This window comes from Hemitrygon akajei, chromosome 26 (genome assembly GCF_048418815.1).
Source record: "Hemitrygon akajei chromosome 26, sHemAka1.3, whole genome shotgun sequence".
Lineage (NCBI taxonomy): Eukaryota > Metazoa > Chordata > Chondrichthyes > Myliobatiformes > Dasyatidae > Hemitrygon > Hemitrygon akajei.
In genome coordinates this window covers 58,955,834-58,972,167 of record NC_133149.1, presented here as the reverse complement: position 1 = coordinate 58,972,167, position 16,334 = coordinate 58,955,834, and the positions used below count along the sequence as shown (strand labels likewise).

The window sequence follows — 16,334 nt, the reverse complement described above, 5'->3', positions numbered from 1 at the left end:
GGAGGCATCACTGTCACATGGTCAGCTGGAGATGTCAGACCCCTGAACACACCAGCACAGGGTCACAATACAACCAATACACGGGAGTGACAGATGAACCACTGTGTCCTGATCCCAGGAACACTGCACTAACACACCAGGACATGAGTTTGGATCTACCAGAGGAGCTGGGAATTTAATACTGATGATAATATTGTAGGGAATAAAAGCAGGTATCAGTGTGGTGACAGGGATTGTCAGGGAAATACACACGTCCTCTGTTCCCTGTGAGTGCAGACTCTGATTGACGCAGGTCTTCCCCCTTCCGGATCAGCATCTCTCACTGTTTTTAGAGGCAGATGAGGGGAGTGGTCGTGATCGGGGACTGAATCGCCAGGGGAACAGACAGGAGAATCTATTGGTGTGAACGGGACACCCAAATGGTATGTTGCCTCCTGGGTGCCAGGGTCAGGGATGCCTCGAATCGTGTCCGCAGCATTTTAGAGAAGGAGGGAAAAGAGCCAGATATCTTGGTAAATTTTGGGACAATGACATTGGAAGTAAAAGCAAAGAGGTCCTGAAAATAGAATTTGGAGAGCTTGGTAGAAAGCTCAGAAGCAGCACCCCCAGGGTTGTAATTTCTGGATTGCTGCCTGTGCCACGTGCTGGTGAGGGTAGAAACAGGATAGTTTGACAGATAAACATGGCTGAGAAGATGGGGCTGGGGACAGGGATTCAGGTTCTTGGATCATTGGGATCTGTTCTGGTGGAGGAATGACCTGCTCAAAAGGGATGGGTCGCACCTCGACCCGAGGGAGAACAATATTCTCACAGAGAGGTTTGATAGAGCTGTTGGGGAGGGTCTGAACTAATTTGGTGGGGGGGGGGGGTGCACGGGAACTGGAGTGAAGGGATAGGACTGATGGTAAAATGCAATGATAGCATGCAGTCAGACTGTCAGATAGGGCGGACAGATGCGAAGAGAAAATTCCAGCCGGCAGGGTTAGTATCAGAACATTAGGGATGCAGAATTAAAAAGGGTAGCAGATACAGTACACAAAGTGTTATATCCCAATGCATGGAGTATGAGAAATAAGGTGGATGATCTTGTTGCACTATTACCGATTGTCAGGTATGATGTTGTGGCCATCACGGAAACGTGGCTGAAGGGTGGTTGTAGTTGGGAGCTGAATGTCCAAGGTTACACAATGTATCGGAGGTATAGGAAGGTCGGGTGAGGGGGTGGTGTGGCTCTGCTGGTAAATCAGCTGCAAGATGTGACATAGGATTGGAAGATGTTGAATCTTGTGGGTTGAGGTAAGGAACTGCAAAAGTAAAAATGACACTGACACCAGTCATATACAGGCCTCCCAACAGTCAGTGGGTTGAGGCCCACAGATTACAACTGGAAATAGAAAAGGCTGATGAAAAGGACAATGTTATTATAATCATGGGAGATTTCAATATGCAGGTCAATTGGGAAAATCAGGTTGGTAAAGGATCTCAAGAGAGTGAGTTTGCCGAATGCAATGTGATGGCTTTCTAGAGCAGTTTGTCGTTGAGCCTACTCGGGGAACAGCTCTACTGGATTGCGTGTTATGTATTGAACCAGAGGTGAGTAGTTAAAAGAACCCTTAGGAGGCAGTGCTCACAACATGACTGAGTTCAACTTGAAATCTGATAAGGAGAAAGTGAAGTCTGACATTGTAGTATTTCAGAGGAGTAAAAGAAATTACAGTGGTCTGAGAGAGGAGTTGGCCAAAGCAAATTGGAAGGAGATGCTGGCAGGGATGAGAGCAGAGCAGAAATGGTGTCAGTTTCTGGGAAAATGAGAAAGGTGAAGGATAGATGTATTCCAAAAATAAATAAATACTAAAATGGCAAAATAGTAAAACCGTGGCTGACAAGGGAAGACAAGTTAATGCAAAGGCAAAAGAGAGGGCATACAACTAAACAAAAATTAGTAGGAAGACAAAGGATTGGGAAGCTTTTAAATATCTACAGAGAGAAACTAAAAGGATGATTGGGCGGGAAAAAATAAACAAGAAATTGATTTGAATTGAATTGACTTTATTACTTACATCCTTCATATACATGAGGATTAAAAATCTTTACGTTACGTCTCCATGTAAATGTGCAATGTGCAATTTATAGTAATTTATGATGAATAATATGTACAACAGGCTGGTCAATATAACATAGAAATACAGTTGTGTCCACACGAGTTAATCAGTCTGCTGGCCTGGTTGAAGAAGCTGTCCCGGAGCCTGTTGCTCCTGGCTTTTATGCTGCGGTACCGTATCCCGGATGGTAGCAACTGGTACAGTTTGTGGTTGGGGTGACTCTGGTCTCCAATGATCCTTCAGGCCCTTTTTACACACCTGTCATTGTAAAACAAGTTAGCAAACAATATTAAATTGTTTTTCAAGTATTGTAAAAAAATAAAACAGAGATGAGAGTGGATATAGGACCAGTAGAAAATGAGGCCGGATAAATAATAACGCGGCATAAAGAGATGGCAGCTAAACCAAATATTTTGTACCAGTCTTCACCGTGCAGTGTGAATGCCCTCTCTTTTGCCTTTGCATTAACTTGTCTTCCCTTGTCAGCCACGGTTTTACTATTTTGCCATTTTAGTATTTATTTATTTTTGGAATACATCTGTCCTTCACCTTCCTCATTTCCCCAGAAACTGACACTATTTCTGCTCTGCTCTCATCCCTGCCAGCATCTCCTTCCAATTTGCTTTGGCCACTAGCACTCGCACTGTGCCCGGTGTTGAATGGTGCGAGGGAAGAGAAGTGAGTGCAGTTACTGTTACAAAGGAGAAGGTGGAGGACACTCGCACTGTGTCCGGTGTTGAAGAGTGCGAGGGAAGAGAAGTGAGTGCAGTTACTGTTACAAAGGAGAAGGTGGAGGACACTCGCACTGTGCCCGGTGTTGAAGAGTGCGAGGAAAGAGAAGTGAGTGCAGTTACTGTTACAAAGGAGAAGGTGGAGGACACTCGCACTGTGCCCGGTGTTGAAGAGTGCGAGGGAAGAGAAGTGAGTGCAGTTACTGTTACAAAGGAGAAGGTGGAGGACACTCGCACTGTGTCCGGTGTTGAAGAGTGCGAGGAAAGAGAAGTGAGTGCAGTTACTGTTACAAAGGAGAAGGTGGAGGACACTCGCACTGTGCCCGGTGTTGAAGAGTGCGAGGGAAGAGAAGTGAGTGCAGTTACTGTTACAAAGGAGAAGGTGGAGGACACTCGCACTGTGCCCGGTGTTGAAGAGTGCGAGGGAAGAGAAGTGAGTGCAGTTACTGTTACAAAGGAGAAGGTGGAGGACACTCGCACTGTGCCCGGTGTTGAAGAGTGCGAGGAAAGAGAAGTGAGTGCAGTTACTGTTACAAAGGAGAAGGTGGAGGACACTCGCACTGTGCCCGGTGTTGAATGGTGCGAGGGAAGAGAAGTGAGTGCAGTTACTGTTACAAAGGAGAAGGTGGAGGACACTCGCACTGTGCCCGGTGTTGAAGAGTGCGAGGGAAGAGAAGTGAGTGCAGTTACTGTTACAAAGGAGAAGGTGGAGGACACTCGCACTGTGCCCGGTGTTGAAGAGTGCGAGGAAAGAGAAGTGAGTGCAGTTACTGTTACAAAGGAGAAGGTGGAGGACACTCGCACTGTGCCCGGTGTTGAATGGTGCGAGGGAAGAGAAGTGAGTGCAGTTACTGTTACAAAGGAGAAGGTGGAGGACACTCGCACTGTGCCCGGTGATGAAGAGTGCGAGGGAAGAGAAGTGAGTGCAGTTACTGTTACAAAGGAGAAGGTGGAGGACACTCGCACTGTGCCCGGTGTTGAAGGGTGCGAGGGAAGAGAAGTGAGTGCAGTTACTGTTACAAAGGAGAAGGTGGAGGACACTCGCACTGTGCCCGGTGTTGAAGAGTGCGAGGGAAGAGAAGTGAGCGCAGTTACTGTTACAAAGGAGAAGGTGGAGGACACTCGCACTGTGCCCGGTGTTGAAGGGTGCGAGGGAAGAGAAGTGAGCGCAGTTACTGTTACAAAGGAGAAGGTGGAGGACACTCGCACTGTGCCCGGTGTTGAAGAGTGCGAGGGAAGAGAAGTGAGTGCAGTTACTGTTACAAAGGAGAAGGTGGAGGACACTCGCACTGTGCCCGGTGTTGAAGGGTGCGAGGGAAGAGAAGTGAGCGCAGTTACTGTTACAAAGGAGAAGGTGGAGGACACTCGCACTGTGCCCGGTGTTGAAGGGTGCGAGGGAAGAGAAGTGAGCGCAGTTACTGTTACAAAGGAGAAGGTGGAGGACACTCGCACTGTGCCCGGTGTTGAAGAGTGCGAGGGAAGAGAAGTGAGTGCAGTTACTGTTACAAAGGAGAAGGTGGAGGACACTCGCACTGTGCCCGGTGTTGAAGAGTGCGAGGGAAGAGAAGTGAGTGCAGTTACTGTTACAAAGGAGAAGGTGGAGGACACTCGCACTGTGCCCGGTGTTGAAGAGTGCGAGGGAAGAGAAGTGAGTGCAGTTACTGTTACAAAGGAGAAGGTGGAGGACACTCGCACTGTGCCCGGTGTTGAATGGTGCGAGGGAGAGAAGTGAGTGCAGTTACTGTTACAAAGGAGAAGGTGCTCAGTGGCTGGAATTTATGCGAGAAGTGAGGAAGGTGCAAGACAGATATATTCCAAAAAAGAAGAAATTTTCAAATGGAAAAAGGATGCGACCATGGCTGACAAGAGAAATGAAAGCCAAAGTAAAAGCAAAGGAGAGGGCATTCAAGGAAGCAAAAATTAGTGGGAAGACAGAGGATTGGAAAGTTTTTAAAAGCTTACAAAAGGAAACTAAGAAGGCCATTAAGAGGGAAAAGATGAACTATAAAAGGAAGCTAGCAAATAATATCAAAGAAGATACTAAAAGCTTTTTCAAGTATATAAAGAGTAAAAAACAGGTGAGAGTGGATATAGGACCGATAGAAAATGATGCTGGAGAAATTGTAATGGGAGATAAGGAGATGGCTGAGGAACTGAACGAGTATTTGCATCTGTCCTCACTGAGGAAGATATCAGCAGTATTCCGGACACTCAAGGGTGTCAGGGAAGAGAAGTGTGCGCAGTAACAATTACGGCAGAGAAAGCACTCAGGAAGCTGAATAGTCTAAGGGTAGATAAATCTCCAGGACCAGATGGAATGCACCCTTGTGTTTTGAAGGAAGTAGCTGTGGAGATCACGGAGCAGTGATCTTTCAAAAGTCAATAGACTCTGGCATGGTTCCGGAGGAGTGGAAGATTGCAAATGCCACTCTGGTATTTAAGAAGGGGGCAAGGAAGCAAAAAGTGAATTATAGACCTGTTAGCTTGAGAAATGGTTGGGAAGTTTCTGGAGTCAATTGTCAAGGATGAGGTTACCGAGTACCTGGAGGCATATGACAAGATAGGCCAAACTCAGCATGGTTTCCTTGAGCGAAAATTCTGCCTGACAAACCCATTGAAATTTTTTGAGGAGATTACAAGTAGGCTAGACAAGGGAGATGCAGTGGATGTTGTGTATTTTGATTTGAAGAAGGCCTTTGACAAGGTGCCGCACATGAGGCCGCTAAACAAGATAAGAGCCCATGAAATTACGGGAAAGTTATATATGTGGATAGAGCATTGGCTGATTGGCAGGAAACAGAGAGTGGGAAGAAAGGATCCCATTCTGGTTGGCTGCCAGTTACCAGTGGTGTTCCACAGGGGTCCGTGTTGGGGCCACTTCTTTTTACGGTGTATATCAACGATTTGGATTATGGAATAGATGGCTTTGTAGCTAAGTTTGCTGATGATACAAAGATAAGTGGAGGGGACGGTAGTGCTGAGGAAACAGAGTTTGCAGAGAGACTTGGATAGATTATGAGAATGGTCAAAGAAGTGGCAAATGAAATACAATGTTGAAAAGTGTATGGTCATGCACGTTGGTAGAAGAAATAAATCGGCAGACTATTATTTAAATGTAGAGAGAATTCAAAGTTCTGAGATGCAGTGGGACTTGGGAGTACTCGTGCAGGATACCCTTAAGGTTAACCTCCAGGTTGAGTTGGTGGTGAAGAAGGTGAATGCAATGCTGACATTCATTTCTATTGGAATATAGTATAGGAGCAGGGATGTGATGTTGAGGCTCTATAAGGAACTGGTAAGACCTCACTTGGAATACTGTGTGCAGTTTTGGACTCCTTCTTTAAGAAAGGATGTTCTGACATTGGAGAGGGTTCAGAGAATATTCGCTAGAATGATTCTGGGAATGAGAGGGTTAACATATGAGGAACATTTGACCGCTCTTGGACTGTACTCTGTGGAGTTTAGAAGAATGAGGGGGTACCTCACAGAAACATTTCGAATGTTAAAAGGCATGGACAGAGTGGATGTGGCAAAGTTGTTTCCTATGGTGGGGGAGTCTAGTACGAGAGAGCATGATTTAAAGATTGAAGGGCGCCCATTCAGAAGGGAGATGCGAAGAATTTTTTTTAGCCAGAGGGTGGTGAATCTGTGAATTTCTTGCGGCAGTGGAGGCCAGGTCATTGGGTGTATTTAAAGCAGAGATTGATCGGTATGTGAATAGCCAGGGCATCAAAGGTCATGGTGAGAAGGTGGAGGGTGGGACTAAATGTGAGAATGGATCAGCTCATGATTAAATGGTGGAGCTGATTCGAAGGGCCGAATGGCCGGCTTCTGCTGCTTTGTCTTATGGTCTTATTTGAATGCACCAGTATACGGAATAAGGATCTTGTAGCACAGGTAGAGTTTGGCAGGTACAAACTTAGGCAGGTACGACTTTGGTCGAAGGAATAAAAGCATAGACAATTCTGTAAACAGGGTGAAATTCAAAAATCTGAGTTGCAAAGGGACATGGGTGTCGTTGTGCAGGATTCCCTGAAGGTTAACTTGCAGTTTGTGTCAGAGATAAGTTTGGCAAACTCAATGTTTGCTTTCATTTCGAGAGGATTAGAGTACAAGAGCAAGGATGTAATTCTGAGGTTTTAATAAGGCATTGGTCAGACCACACTTGGAGTATTGTGATCAGTTTTGGGTCCCTTCTATCGGAAAACATGTGCTGGCATTGGAGAGGGTCCAGAAGATTCACAAGAATGATTCCGGGAATGAAAGAGTTAACATATGAGGAGTGTTTGATGGTTCTGGGCCTGTACTCACGCGAGTTTAGAAGAATGGCTGATTTATTATCCCTCTCAACCCTATTCTCCTGCCTCCTTCCCATAACTTTTGAGACTCTGACTAATCAAGAAGTTTACTTATTAACTTCTGCTTTAAAAATCAAACGGGAGAAAATCTGCAGATGCTGGTAATCCAAGCTACACAGGTCCTGATGAAGGGTCTCACCAGATCTTTCTGACTCCTGTCTGGAGAGAGTTGATGTTGGGAGGATGTGGGTGGGTCGAGAACGGTAAGCACAGCCTCCGACTATGGGGATGTCCATTTAGGACAGAGATGACGAGGAATTCCTTTATCCACAGGATAGTGAATCTGCCACAGGCAACTGTGGATGCCAAATAATTGAGTATATTTAAAGCAGAGTAACACACACAAATTGTTGGGGGAACAGCAGGCCGGGAAGTTTCTATGGAAAAGAATAAACAGTCCACGGTTTAGACTGAAACACTTCATCAGGACCTGTGTTGCTTAAGGGTTCCTGCAAATTCATCCCCTGTACTAATGAGGGGCTGTGAGGGATGGGGATCTGGGAAAGGGGACAAAGCCATCCTCATCTCCCATCTTTGCCCCCTCCAGCTTCACATTACGTCTACACACACAGTTCACCCACGGGCTTTGCACCCCTCCCCCTCCTGGTTCAATCTGCCTTTCATCTCTCCCCTACTGGTTCCCATTATCACCTCCTTTACTGTCTCAAACCATCACACTGCCCCACTTCACACTCACAAATGAAGGTGAACATTGAATGAAGGGCCTGTTCCTGTGCTGTACTGCTCTATAGTTTCGGAGAATGAGAGGAGATCTCATGGAATCAGAAAATTCTTTCAGGGGTCAACAGGCAGGAGTGAGGGAGGATGTTTCCCCTGTCCAGCGGAAAACCCTTGTGGAGACATCTGCTTTTGTCGAATCAAAGGTTCGTGTCGGCCACCCGACCGCGCCGAGGCCCAGCGGCCTTTCCCTCTGTCCCGGGGCTCCGCTGCCCGAGTCTCCCCCGATCCCCAGGGCCGTGCTGTCCGAGTCTCCCCCGATCCCCGGGGCCGGGCGGCCCGAGTCTTCCCCCCGATCCCCGGGGCCGCGCTGCCCGAGTCTCCCCCCGATCCCCGGGGACACTCAAATTCTCTGCTTCTCCCCCCAGTCTCTGTCACCCTGGATGTGGAAACGGCGCATCCGGAGCTCGAGGTGTCTGAGGATCGGAAGAGTGTGAGATGGACCGGGACCCGGAGGAATCTCCCTGACACCGGGAAGAGATTCACAGACTGGGCTTGTGTGCTGGGATCGGAGGGATTCACATCGGGGAGACATTACTGGGAGGTGGAGGTGACGGGGAATTGGTTCTGGTGGCTGGGAGTCGCCGCAGAGTCTGTGGAGAGGAAGAGAGGGGTCAGACTGAGTCCGGAGACCAGATTCTGGGTCATCAGGCGGAATGGTGACGTGTTACATCGGGATTGTGACGTGTACGGTGATCTCCCCTCCCCCGAGTCCCGTCTCGCTGCCGGTCCCATCCCCGGGAGGGTGGGAGTTTATCTCAGTTACGAGTCCGGGACAGTTTCATTTTACAACGCGGAGACCAAGTCCCATCTCCACACCTTCACTGGGAATAAATTCACGGGGAAACTTTATCCTTTCTTCTGGCCTCGGTATGTAAACCAGTGGCTGAGAATCTGCTCCGGTTCCGCTCCGGGTCTGTAAACGGGTCGGGTCCCGGGACCGGCATCAGGAGTAAAGTCCCTGTAAATATAAATGTGCGGAGAGTGCAGCTAAATACGTGGCTAAGGAGATGGTGCAGGAGGGAGGGCTTCATGTTTCTGGACAATTGGGCTTTGTTCTCGGGAAGGTGGGGCCTGTTCCGACGGGATGGTTTACCCCTGAACCGGAGAAGGACTGACATCCTTGCGGGTAGATTTGTTAGTGCTGCTCGGGGGGTGGGGGGGGGGGGGGAGGGGTAAAAAAGATTTGCAGAGGGAGGGGAACCAGAGTGTTAGAGCAGATAGTGAGGTGGAGGAGGATAAATGTCATGCGAGGACTGCATGTATAGACAGAAATCAAAGGTTTGTACATTAGGTTGTAAATTAATTTTCAGAGCTTTAGAAATTGTAGAAAATAAAGATTTCAAAAAACATTTTGATGAAGAACATGACCAGAACATATGTGAAAAAGTGGCTAATTCAGTTTTATACCTATCGCAATAATTGTCTATGTTAGGAAGTATTTTGGATAGTCTCTCCTTTGTTAAATAGTAACAGTGAACAATTTTAAATTGAATTAAACACTAATTGGCACATATTAAAGCAGAATTGACCATCTTCATTAACAAAGGTCATATTAAGTTCTCTCTCCCAAACTTGTTTAATCTTTAGTGATTAAGGGGATCTGTTTTTTCTTTGCAGATTTATTTATTTTTATTTTCATTTATTTTGTCATGGTTGATTGATGACTTTTGAAGTTAATTAGCAAAAATTCTCTCTCTCATACACACTTACTGCAATATCTTCAGGTTAGACATTTTTTTACAAAAAATAATTATCTAAGTTCCCATATATGCAAGAATCTGATTTGTTGGATACTATTTTGAATATGAATCCTTCAGTAAGAGAATTTGTAATTCTCATTGGTAGAATTTATAATTTATTTTTAATACATTAATACAAAAAGATAACCTCTCACCTAAGGTTTATACATGATAGAAATATTCCTTGTTTCAGACGTGATAGAGGGGGAGGGATGAAAGGGGGAGGAGTGGCATTACTAGTCAGGGAAAATATCACAGCTGTGCGTAGACAGGACAGCCCGGCGGGCTTGTCTACAGAGGTCATATGGGTGGAGCTGAGGAACGGGAAAGGTGACCACACTAATCTAGGAAGAGTGGATTAGGATAATTTCTTTCTGGCAAGGATGTGTTCAGTAAGTGGACGGCCTTCAAAGGTGAAATTTTGAGAGTGCAGAGTTTGCATGTTCATACCAGGAACAGGCAAAGTTAACAGGCACAGGGAACCTTGGTTTTCAAGGGATATTGGCGATCTGGTTAAGAAAAAGAGAGAAGTGTATAGCAGGTAGAGGCAACAAAGAGCAAATGAGTTACTTGAAGAGTATAGAAAACATAAGAAAATACTAAAGAAGGAAATCAGGAAGGCAACAAGAAGACATGAGGTGGCTTTGGCAGATAATGTGAAGGAAAACCCGAAGGGTTTCTACAAGTATATTAAGAGTAAAAGGATAGTAAGGGACAAAATTGGTCCCCTAGAAGATCAGAGTGGTCGTCAATGTGTGGAGCCTTACGAGATGGGGGAGATCTTAAACAGTTTTTTTGCATCAGTATTTACTCAGGAAGCTGGCATAGTGTATGTGGAAGGAAGGGAAACAAGCAGTAGTGTCATGGAACATTTGTAGATTAAAGAGGAGGAGGTGCTTGCTGCCTTACAGCGCATAAAGGTAGATAAATCCCCCGGGCCTGACTTGATATTTCCTCGGACCTTGAGAGAGACGAGAGTAGAAATTGCAGGGGACCTGACAGAAATATTTAAAATGTCCTCAGCCACGGGTGCAGTGCCGGAGGATTGGAGGGTAGTTCTTGTTATTCCGTTGTTTAAAAAAGGCTCCAATAGAAAACCAGGTAACTAAAGGCCAGTGAGCCTGACATCAGTAGTAGGTAAATTATTGTAAGATGTTCTGAGAGATCGGATTTCCAAGTATTTGGACAGCCAAGGGCTGATTAAGGATAGTCAGTATGACGTTGTGCGTGGTAGATCGTGTTTAATGAAGGCTGTGGATGTTGTCTACATGAACTGTAGTAAGGCCTTTGACAAGATCCCACATGGGAGGTTAGTTCAGAAAGTTCAGACATGAGGTATCCATGGAGAGGCTGGAGAGATTGAAAGAGTTCAGAGATTTACTAGGATGTTGCCAGGTCTTCAGGAGTTGAGTTACATGGAAAGATTGAACAGGTTGGGACTTTATTCCTTGGAGCATAGAAGAATGAGGGGAGATTTGATAGAGGTTGACAAAATTATGTCATATTATTATTATTATTTACATATAGACAGTAAATGCGAGTAGGTTCTTTCCATTTAGATTAGGAAAGATAAATACGAGAGGACATGGTTTTAGGGTGAAAGGGGAAAGGTTTAGGGGGAACATTAGGAGGAACTTCTTCACTCAGAGAGTGGTGGGAGTGTGGAACGAGCTGCCATCTGACGTGGTAAATGCGGGCTCACTCTTAAGTTTTAAGAATAAATTGGATAGATACCTGGATGGGAGAGGTCTGGAGGGTTACGGACTGGGTGCAGGTCAATGGGAGTTTCCGCACAGACTAGCAGCTCCAAATGGCCTGTTTTCTGTGCTGTAGTGTCTATGGTTCTGTGGAGTGAAATAAACACGAGATGAGAATTATCGATCGATTATTTTTAACTCGTTCACCGCATCCGTCAACCGAACAGAAACACCGGGGATTCAGCAGCAGTTGCGGGCGGCGGGTCCTGAGCTCCCCCGGGTCCTAAAGTCCACCCGTAATGAGACAGGTTAAATGGGACAAGTGAGTGCGGTGCTGACCAGAAAAGACAGTGAAGATTGTTCATTAAGTTCATCTGCCATTTCTTTGTCCCCCATTACTACTTCACCAGCATCATTTTCCAGTGGTCCAGTATCAACTCTCATCTCCCTTTCACTCTTCATGTAACTGAAAACTAAACTTTTAGTATCTTGATTTATATTACTGGCCAGTTTGCCCTCATATTTCGTCTTGACTATTCTTATGGCTTTTTTCGTTGTCTTTTGTTGGATTTTAAGAGCATCCCAATAATCCAACATCCCACTCACCTTTGCTACCCTACATGTCATTTCCTTAGGTTTAACACAATTATTACATGCCTTTTCCAGCTCAAACTGTGAATTGATTTAAAGTCAGTCCCATAATTTAATAGTTTTTTTCTGAAAACTATCTACCCTCGCAAAGATTGTACTGTAGACTGCATTTGATTTTTCTTCAGCCTTGTATGCTTCACATTGAAATAGTATGGGTTTCGACAGTTTCATAATGACAAAATGTACACGACACAGAATGAAGTTTTCCAATTAGTTACAAGGCATAATTAATGTGGACATTTCTATGTCATGTCAATATCATTCCTTCCCTTGTTTTAACCCTTTTTCTATAAACCCAACGGGTTTATGTATTCTGTAAAGGTGTCTGTCCTTATGTCCATTATCCTACGTCTTGCCATAAGCCCCTAATTCTTAACATTACCAACCCTTTAGCTTCTAATTTGCTAAGTGGAAGGTCTATATCCACAGCTTAACATTTAACAGCTTTTGGTGCTAAACAGTCAGCATAATCATTTCCCTCAACAGTGTGATGTGCAGGGCCCATAATGTGCAGACATATAAATCAAACTTTATATATGAAATACCGTTTGACAAGTTTCCAACAGTCAATCTGACCTACTGACAAAATGACCTGTTTAAGACTCATCAGAACCGAAATGTATTCTGATCCAATTATGAGGACCAATTTCCTCTACCCACTGTAAACCTATACTTTTGGGAAAGAATTCTGCTTCCTATGCTGATAAATGGATACAAGTCATTTCTTTACCATTACCTGCAATTCAGGCACACAAAAACAGCCACACCAACATCCCCAGTTAACTTATCTTTTGATTCATCTGTAAAAATGGTTACTGTATGATAATAACTTTCATTAATATACTCATGAACCAACAGACTCTCAGACAGAACCAAATCCGATTGTGTAACCTAAAATCAACTGAAGTCATTGGAAAAAAGAAGGTGGGGTTACAGAGAAAGCTACAGTGGGACATGTTGTATCATCAAATACACCCATATTCCCAGTGTGATAAGAACCCAGCCACCCAAAACAAAAAACACTCTTCTTGTGATGTCCCCAACCGTCCTCCAGCACACCTTTAACAGGATGATCATTTCCTTGTCCCCCGCAAATTAATCCAGTATGTTGACATCAACTTGAACCTCTGTTACTTTGAGGGCAATTGTCCCATTGCAATCAGTAAAGCCAAAACAGGAGACAACATTACCGCACCAGAACACAATCTTAAAGTCTGTAATTGTATCACATACAAACATTTTTAATTTGAAGATGAAGCTGATCCATAAGCCACACAGACATAATCAAGAACAGATCAAATTAAACAAATATAATTGGTCAACAAAGATCTTCATGTTGCACCCAAAGATACACACATAGATGTCTGAGGAGAGTTAAAGCTCCATTACATTTATCAATTATTTTACTGATAGGTGCTTCCATGTCAGCTTATTATCCATCCACATACTGAGAAATCTTACCACTGACACTTCCTCAAGAGATTAATCATATAATTTAAAATCAAGTGCAAGTCTATCAATGCTGTTTGTAAACCACGTAATGTGTTTTAACGACTGAAAACTTAACATTCTCAACAATCTGTCCACTGTTTGACCTATTAATTGTAAATTTCATTTAATACCTCTAATCTATAAAGCTACGCCATCTGTATATTGTGATTTACCCAGGTATCCCATTTTCTCATCTCAGAGAAAATATCGTTAATCATAATATTAAATAATGAAGGGCTACAAATACTGCCTTGTGGGATCCCATTCTCTATCTCATAGAAACACAAACATACCATGCCGACCGGTACTTGGACAGTCCATCCAAAAAAAAACTCAGAAAAATTATACAATGTCCCCCTCACTCCCACTTAATCAAAAGTCCTTTCTTCCATATCATTTCCCTTTTCAGTATCAAGAAATACTGCTATTACAACATCTTTATTTAATTGTGCTTTCCGAATATCATCTTCCAAACCTAAAACTGAATCTAACGTCATTTCACCCTTCCAAAATCCACTCTAATAAAACACTTTATCACCACTCTTTCCAAAATATAACTCAAGTGCTTGATTACCATACATTCCATAAGTTTACATAAATGAGACATTCACGATATAGGCCCTTAACTAGAAGGATCAAATGGGGATCTGCCAGGTTTTAGAATTGGCACTACTATTTCCATTTTCCATGAGGAAAGTAGATGCACAATTCAAACATTTAATATTTTCACAAAAGAGAATTATATACAATTACAATTTCAAATATCACTCTGTCCAGGGGATACCTGACCTGCATTATTAATAAAATTCTTAAATTCATACAAAGAAATCTCTTCATCAGTGATACTATCATTGCTACAGCTGACTTCCAGCACATCAGGGTATTCACTGAAAAACATATCCCTACATTGTTTAACTTCTTCACTTAAATTATCCTGATTATGAATCTCAGCAAATGACCCAGCCAGTAACACAACCTTCCCTGTTTCAGTAACAATCATTTTGCCCTCATTAATCAACTCTGGAATATTATGATCTCCACAAATCCCATTTTCTAAATCATATCCCGAACAATTCCAAGTTCGATATCTCTTCCAATATTATCTCCATATAACCTCCAGTAAATCACCTACTTCCTCACAACGGCCTTTGCCCTTTTATTGTTAATAATGTCACTCGGAGACTGATGCACCATCACATAAAAACTCACATTTCTCCCAATTTGCTTCCTGTCCCGTTATAAATCCAAATCCAAACTCATAAAGACAGGAAGGCTGACTGACGTTCACATAAACTAATCACCCTCTGAGTTCCCATTTGAGCGACAGTCACCACAGCCAATGAAAGCAGGGGTCAGTGTTATGTCTGCGTTACGATAGGCTGGAGGAAATCGGCCCATGATCAGCCCCGCCTCTTCCGCTCCATCGCCATGGCGGAGTTCAGCGATTCGCTTATGTCGGTGTCGCCGGTCTCGGCGCCCACAAGGACGGGTGTGATTCCCCTTCGCGCCTCGGTGGGTCTGTTTCGGTGACGTCTGTGGTGGCTGACGAAACATGCTTTGACAGGGAGCGAGCGAGGACAAATGACTACAACTCCCAGAAGGCCCCACTGATGACGTTGTGGTGTTGTTTCGGGGTAAGGTATAACATCAAAATGGAGGAAAATGTAATGCATTACGTTTTCTGTACTGTGTCGTGCCTTCAATAAAAAATTAAATTGTCAGAAACGAGCCACGCTCCCGAATAATGGCTTCAAGACAAATTCAAGGAAACAAAGTTTATTAACAGTTCTGCAGAGCTGGGCCCCTTCAGAGAAGGGAACCCTGAACCTTACAGGGCAGCAGGTTTTATCCTTCTTCCTTACCCCTCCCCTCCCTGACTCGGGAGGTACACAGTGTTTTCCCATTCCATATTTGGAGTTGTTTTTTTACACGTTTCTGTAAAACAATAGTCCATATCTCAGGACTTCAATGATTCCACAAACAGTTAATTTTATCAAGGCTTCTGCATTCATAATTAGATCACACTTGTTTACAGACTTTAACCCAAACATATTTAAATCACAGTTGTCCCTAGACATAATTAAATCATACTTGTCCCTAGACTTTAACCCGGACCTGTCAGAAACGCAGGTTCTTAATTTTGAATCTTACAATAAATACCACCCTTTTTCTTTTTAAGATGTGCGTTTCAGCTAGCATTTCTCTCACTCCCAGGGGGCCCACCACCCTTCCTCCGCCCCCCCTTGAGGGTCAACTTTCTTCTTTAATAGCATAATCTTTAGCTCGTTTGTCCCATGTTGGGTATCGCTACTGCCTGGAGCTGGGACACGTTACGTCTGACCAGTGCCTGTATACAAGGAATCAAGCACGGCAGGATCAAGAGAATCATTAGACCCCCGCCTGCTACAAGGAGAGCGGTACGCCACCAGCTCCCTCCTAGTAGCCCGTCTAGCCAACTCATGTTCCCCAGGGATCCCCAGGTTTGTACTGGCACGTGGGCCAGCTTCCGAATTTTGTCGGATATTTTTAACACGGCCTTTCCACTGTTGTCTATCTTAAGGCAACAGTTTGTAAGATTGAACCTCCCACATACCCCGCCTTCAGAGGCCAATAGGTAATCCACAGCCAGCCTGTTCTGGTATATTGCTGTTCGCATCTGGCTCTGCTGTTTTGCCAACAGCTCCAATGCCAGTGCCGTTTGATTGGTTATCACTTCCACCACCGCCTGCAGTCTAATAATTCGGTTTAACATGTAGACAGGAGTGCGATACCCCCACGACCCATCCTGGGCCCAGGTCGCTGGCCCATAGTATTCAATGATGCG

General features: G+C 44.4%; 1 long non-coding RNA gene across 2 annotated transcripts; it reads right to left on the bottom strand.

Moving 5' to 3' along the window:
- Window positions 1-2,032: 2,032 nt before the first annotated feature.
- Window positions 2,033-14,799, bottom strand: LOC140716703 (uncharacterized). Of its 2 annotated transcripts, XR_012096360.1 has the most exons (4): window positions 14,720-14,799; window positions 11,406-11,515; window positions 8,749-8,890; window positions 2,033-2,360 (listed from the first exon to the last, which is right to left on the bottom strand). It is a non-coding gene; the product is annotated as an uncharacterized lncRNA (long non-coding RNA). The 2 variants fall into 2 exon arrangements; XR_012096359.1 differs by lacking the exon at window positions 8,749-8,890.
- Window positions 14,800-16,334: the final 1,535 nt, after the last annotated feature.